The sequence below is a fragment of the Oncorhynchus clarkii genome, chromosome 3 (genome assembly GCF_045791955.1).
Source record: "Oncorhynchus clarkii lewisi isolate Uvic-CL-2024 chromosome 3, UVic_Ocla_1.0, whole genome shotgun sequence".
Taxonomy (NCBI): domain Eukaryota; kingdom Metazoa; phylum Chordata; class Actinopteri; order Salmoniformes; family Salmonidae; genus Oncorhynchus; species Oncorhynchus clarkii.
The window spans coordinates 45,982,996-45,989,437 of NC_092149.1; the positions used below are offsets into that span (position 1 = coordinate 45,982,996).

General features: G+C 40.5%; 1 non-coding gene across 1 annotated transcript; it reads left to right on the forward strand.

The window, feature by feature from the left end:
* The first annotated feature begins 5,946 nt into the window (after positions 1-5,946).
* On the forward strand, positions 5,947-6,022 carry trnaa-ugc (transfer RNA alanine (anticodon UGC)). The gene has a single exon. It is a non-coding gene; the product is annotated as a tRNA-Ala (tRNA).
* The last annotated feature ends 420 nt before the right edge of the window (positions 6,023-6,442 follow it).

The following is a 6,442-nucleotide window of genomic DNA, read 5'->3' on the forward strand; positions in this document are numbered from 1 at the left end:
TCCCTTACCTTTGATGATCATCATATGGTGGCACTCAGAAGACATTAATTTACTCAATAAATGTTCCTTTTGTTCGATAAAGTCTCTTTATATCCAAAAACCTCTGTTTTGTTTGCGTGTTTTCTTCAGTAATCCACAGGCTCAAACACAGTCAAAACAGGCAGAAAAAAAAATCAAATTGTATCCGTAAAGTTCATAGAAACATGTCAAACGATGTTTATATTCAATCCTCAGGTTGTTTTTAAGCCTAAATAATCAATACTATTTAAACCGGACAATAACGTCGTCAATATAAAAGGTAAACAAGAAAGGCACTTTCTCGGGATTGCGCATTAAAAAGTTGTGACACGGTCGGGTCCACTCATTCAGACTGGTCTTACTCCCTCATTCATCAGAATACAAGCCTGAAACAATTTCTAAAGACTTGACATCTAGTGGAAGGCATAGGAACTGCAATTTGAGATCTTGTGTCAATGGATACTGTAATGGCATTGAATAGAAAACTGCAACAAACAAAAAAACTACTCCCTGAATGGATTTTTCTCAGGTTTTCGCCTGCCAAATCAGTTCTGTTATACTCACAGACACTATTTTAACAGTTTTGGAAACGTTAGTGTTTTCCATCCACATATACCAGTTATATTCATAACATATCTTCTGGGCCTGAGTAGCAGGACGTTTAATTGGGGCATGCTTTTCATCCAAAATTCAGAGTGCTGCCCCCTACCCTAGAGAAGTTATACAGTTTAAAATCACATTACATAATTTCACAAATAGTTTCATCTTTACTCATTCATTTTGTACAACAATTAGATGCAAGCCTCATATCTGAGACTCTTGTATAAAAGAGTTATGGTAATGTGGCTATATTGTCTCATCAGTTTCACAAACATTAAATTAAATGGACCGGTCGTAGCTGGATTCTTCCACGACTGCGTACACCTACTAAATATGTACATTGTTCAGTTCAAGTTCTATGCTGGAGAAGAGGTTCCTTTGTTCTCCTGTGAAACCTTCTCTCGATAGATAGATATCTCTATATCTATATCTATATCTATATCTATATATATATATATATATATACACACTGTCTGGTCATGAGGAAGAGAGTCTCCTCCAGGAATGTACGACCTGAGATAACAGCAGCCTGGGTGTAGGCGAGAGAGAGAGGGGGAAGGCACGCTATACCCAAAGAGGGCCTCGCCATGACAGGTGTCAACGTAAATAGTCCGATGGCCATTTAATTAATTGTTCAGCAGTCTTAAGTATTGGGGCTTGAATCTTAAGGAGCCTTTTGGTCCTAGACTTGGGGCTCCCGTACCACTTGCCTTGCTGTAGCAGAGAAAACAGGCTATGACATGGGTGACTGGAGTCTCTGACAATTCATTTTGGCATTCCTCTGACAACCGACTATAATATGTGTCCTGGTTTGCAGGAAGCTTGGCCCCAGTGATGTACTGGGCCATAAGCACTACCCTCTGTAGCGCCTTATGGTCAGATGGCTAGCAGTTGTGGTGATGCAAACAGTCAGGATGTTCTCGATGGTGCAATTGTAGAACTTTGAGGAACTGGGGACCCATGCCAAATCTTTTCAGCCTCCTGAGGTGGAAAGGGTGTTGTCGGGCCCTCTTCACAACTGTCTTGGTGTGTTTGGACCATGAGTTCATTGGTGATGTGGACACCAAGGAACTTAAAACTCTACCCGCTCCACTACAGCCATGTCGATGTTGATGGGGGCCTATTCGACCCACCTTTTCCTGTAGTCCACAATCATCTCCTTTGTCTTGTTCACATTAAGGGAGAGGTTGTTATCCTGGCACAACACTGCCCGGTCTCTGACCTCCTCCTACAGGCTGTCTCATCGTTGTTGGTGCTCAGGCACTATAGTGTTGAATGCTGAACCGTAGTCAATTAATTAACTTCTTGCGACTAGCAATCCCGGATCCGGGAGCGTAATCATAGCCTCAAACGAATTAGCATAACGCAGCGAACATAAATACCCCTAGAAACTGTTCCTATTCATGAAAATCGCAAATGAAATATATTCAAACACAAGCTTAGCCTTTTGTTAATCACACTGTCATCTCAGATTTTCAAAATATGCGTTACAGCCAACGCTAGAAAAGCATTTGTGTAAGTTTATCATGGCATAATGCTATGCTAGGCTCTGCTGGCAGCAGGCAACATTTTCACGAAAATAAGAAAAGCAACCAAATTAAATAATTTACCTTTGAAGAACTTCAGATGTTTTCACTCAGGAGACTCCCAGTTAGAGGGCAAATGTTCCTTTTTTTTCAGGGACTATGGTAGTCTGCTTGAAACATGTAGGTATGACAGACTCGGTCAGGGAGAGGTTGAAAATGTCAGTGAAGACACTGGCAAATGCCAGTTGGTCTGTGCATTCTTTGAGTACACGTCCTGGTTATCCGTCTGGCCCTGCGGCTATGTGAATGTCGACCTGTTTAATGGTCTTGCTCACATCGGCTGCCGAGAGCATGCATACTAAGTGTTGCTTGCCGCAAGCATAAAATCCATTTAGCTTGTCTGGTAGGCTCGCATCACTGGGCAGCTCACGTCTGGGTTTCCCTTTGTAGTCTGTAATAGGTTTCAAGCCCTGCAACATCCGACGAGCGCCAGAGCCGTTGTAGTAGGATTCAATCGTAATTGTGTATTGATGCTTTGCTTGCTTGGTTCGTCTGAGGGCATAGCATGATTTCTTATAAGCGTCCGTATTAGTGTTCCAGTCCTTGAAAGCGGCAGCTCTAGACTGATGTGGATGTTGTCTGTAATCCATGACTTCTGATTTGGGATATGTACGTACGGTCACTGTGGGGACGACGTCATTGATGCACTTATTGAATAAATCTCTTCACAAATTCCAGTCTGTGCTAGCAAAACAGTCCTGTAGTGTAGCATCCGTGTCATCTGACAACCATTTTTGTTATAATATGGTATGTCATGAAGCATTGAAAGTAATTTTCTCCCTGAATCAATGGGTATATCAAATAACAGTGTAATAACAGAAAAATATATCAGATTGTGCATTTAAAATAGTATTACTGGCTATATATAAAAGTAAACCAGTTAGCACAGAACCTTCCCTAAATGTTCTTCTTTGAATTTAAAAAATATGTTTCCCACAACATGGTAACATGGTAACATGGTAAGATGTAGAAGATAGATTTTCAGTGGAGTGACTGAACATCCAGTAGTGACAGTATACTTTTCTCTTTAATGGGATGCAGTTGGACACTGACAAGGATCTAAAGTCTAAGGTTCAGCTCAGTAGAGGTGCAGGTGGAGTTGAACATATAGTATATTCTATTACAAATGGCTACATACTGCAATGGTAGAATAGTGGTGTGTGTCACAAGATACTAGGTATAAGGTGAAGTGAGGTTGAGGTGAACTGTGAGACAGGATGGGAATTGGATGGATAATAAACTGTCACTACTGTCTCAGACAGATTATGGGTTAATGGTGGAATGATAGCTCGACAGCATTTGGTGCGAATAGTAACTGCACAAATGGGTGGTTGTGGCCTGTTCATGACACTGCCAAATGTTCTATTGTGTCTGTGGGAATATTCCAGTTAGTCCATCTGCCTTCCACAAACATGCTCAACACATAAATACATATACACACTCAAACATTAACACTTTCACACACACACATTGAAACACCAGGTCTCTGCCAGTCACTGGCACTCTGACTCAAAATAACATCTGTGATTTCTCTCTATACAGGTTCATTATGCAATAACTGAGCCCTATGGGAATCAACAATGAAGGATAGGCTGCTCAGTGTCTGCCACTGCCTGGTGCCTAACAGCAAGAAAAGACTATGATCATTTAGTTGGAATTCCTCATTAATTTTAACACATTGGAATGAATGCAGACCAGAGGGGAAAAAATGTGTGTTAACCATGATCTTTCAAATACAGTTATGGTAGGTAATAGGTAGAATCTACCACACACCCAAAGCTGATTTGTGAAGGTGCTGCTGGCAAAATGCAATAAGTCTCCGCACACTTCTGGTCCGATGCAAATGTATTTGAATTAAATCTGAGCTTTTGTTCGGTCAACCTTCATCAGATCATATCTCTGCAAACAATAGTGGGACAGATAAGGCCACACAGCGAGCCAGAGGTCATTTTAGACACCTGTGGTAATCTAAAGTACCCGAAGGGCCATAAGGTGTCATAATATCAAATAGAAATGCAGGATAGAACATGCTATAGATGTATTTCTACTAGGGGGGGAAAGGAACCAATAATCTCAAAGAGAGAGCAATAAAGCCAAAAAAAAACATAATGAGAATAGAAAGAAAATATACATACAGTGCCAGTCAAAGTTTGGACACACCTACTCATTCAAGGGTTTTTCTTTATTTCTACATTGTAGAATAATATTGAAGACATCAAAACTATGAAATAACACATATGGAATCATGTAGTAACCAAAATAGTGTGAAACAAATCAAAGTATATCTTATATTAGAGGTTCTTCAAAGTAGCCACACTTTGCCTTGATGACAGATTTGCACACTTGGCATTCTCTCAAACAGCTTCATGAGGTAGACACCTGGAATGCATTTCAATTAACAGGTGTGCCTTGTTAAAAGTTAATTTGTGGAATATCTTTCCTTCTTAATGCGTTTGAGACAATCAGTTTTGTTGTGACAAGGTAGGGGTGGTATACAGAAGATAGCCCTATTTGGTAAAATACCAAGTCCACATTATGGCAAGAACAGCTCAAATAAGCAAAGAGAAACGACAGTCCATCATGAAGGTCAGTCAACATGGAAAATTGTGCAGTCGCAAAAACCATCAAGTGCTATGATGAGACTGCTGCAGCAGTCCTCATGAGAGACAAAGGAAGACCCAGAGTTACCTCTGCTGCAGAGGATAAGTTGTGTGATGGTATTGGGGTGCTTTGCTGGTGACACTGTCAGTGATTTATTTAGAACATTTAACCAGCATGGCTTCTGGATTCTGCAGCTATTCACCATCCCATTTGGTTTGTGCTTAGTAGGGCTATCATATGTTTTTCATGTGTAAGGGCTATTTGACCAAGAAGGAGAGTGATAGAGGGCTGCATCAGAATACTTGGTGTCCACAATTATCCGACCTCAACCCAATTGAGATTGTTTGGGATAAGTTGGACAGCAGAGTGAAGGAAAAGCAGCCAACAAATGCTCAGTATATGTGGGAACTCCTTCAAGACTGTTGGAAAATCATTCCAGGTGAAGCTGGTTGAGAGAATGCCAAGAGTGTTCAAAGTTGTCATCAAGGCAAAGGGTGGCTACTTTGAATATAAAATATATTTTTAATTTGCTTAACTCTGTTTTGGTTACTACATGATTCCATATGTGTTATTTCATAGTATTGATGTCTTCACCATTATTCTACAATGTAGAAAATAGTAGATATAAAGAAAACCCCTTGAATGAGTAGGTGTCCCGAAACCTTTGACTGGTACTGTAAGTAGAACCAGGAGAAATCTAGAAAACAACTAGATAAAGGTTAAGGTAACCTGTCGGAAGTATCGGGCCACTAGTGCAGTCATGAATACAGGGTGTGTGTGAAGTTAAGACAATGTTTCTCCCATTATAGTTATGGTAAAATATGTAATGTGTTACCACCCAATTTTTTTTACAAATATGAATGTAATTTACTGTGCATTTGCATCGCTGGATGGTTGTGCCAGGCACTATATAATCAAGAGTACAACTGATCATGAACTGTATGTATGGACTGGAAATATCATTCCAGGTTTTCTGACATTAGCAAAGAACTTGGCATTAGGTCACTGGGTTGCATAAAATTAATTATGATGCCACATGACGTTGCATGTAGTATCCTTGCTAGCATACAATGTGTAGTCTAACACAGAAAACTAATTCTCAATCAATACCTTATAATTACATTATTTGATGTGCAAATGTGGTCCCGTGTAGCTCAGTTGGTAGAGCCTGGTGCTTGCAACGCCAGGGATATGGGTTTAATTCCCATGGGGGACCAGTACAAACATGTATGCACTTGCTCTGGATAAGAGAGACTAAAATGCAAATATCTAATCAAATGTATTTATATAGCCCTTCTTACATCAGCTGATATCTCAAAGTGCCTAAAACCCAGCCTAAAACCCCAAACAGCAAGCAATGCAGGTGTAGAGGCACGGTGGCTCGGAAAAACTCCCTAGAGAGGAACCAGGCTATGAGGGGTGGCCAGTCCTCTTCTGGCAGTGCTGGGTGGAGATTATAACAGAACATGGCCAAGATGTTCAAATGTTCATAAATGACCAGCATGGTCAAATAATAATAATCACAGTAGTTGTCGAGGGTGCAGCAAGTCAGCACCTCAGGAGTAAATGTCGGTTGGCTTTTCATAGCCGATCATTAAGAGTATCTCTACTGCTCCTGCTGTCTCTAGAGAGTTGAA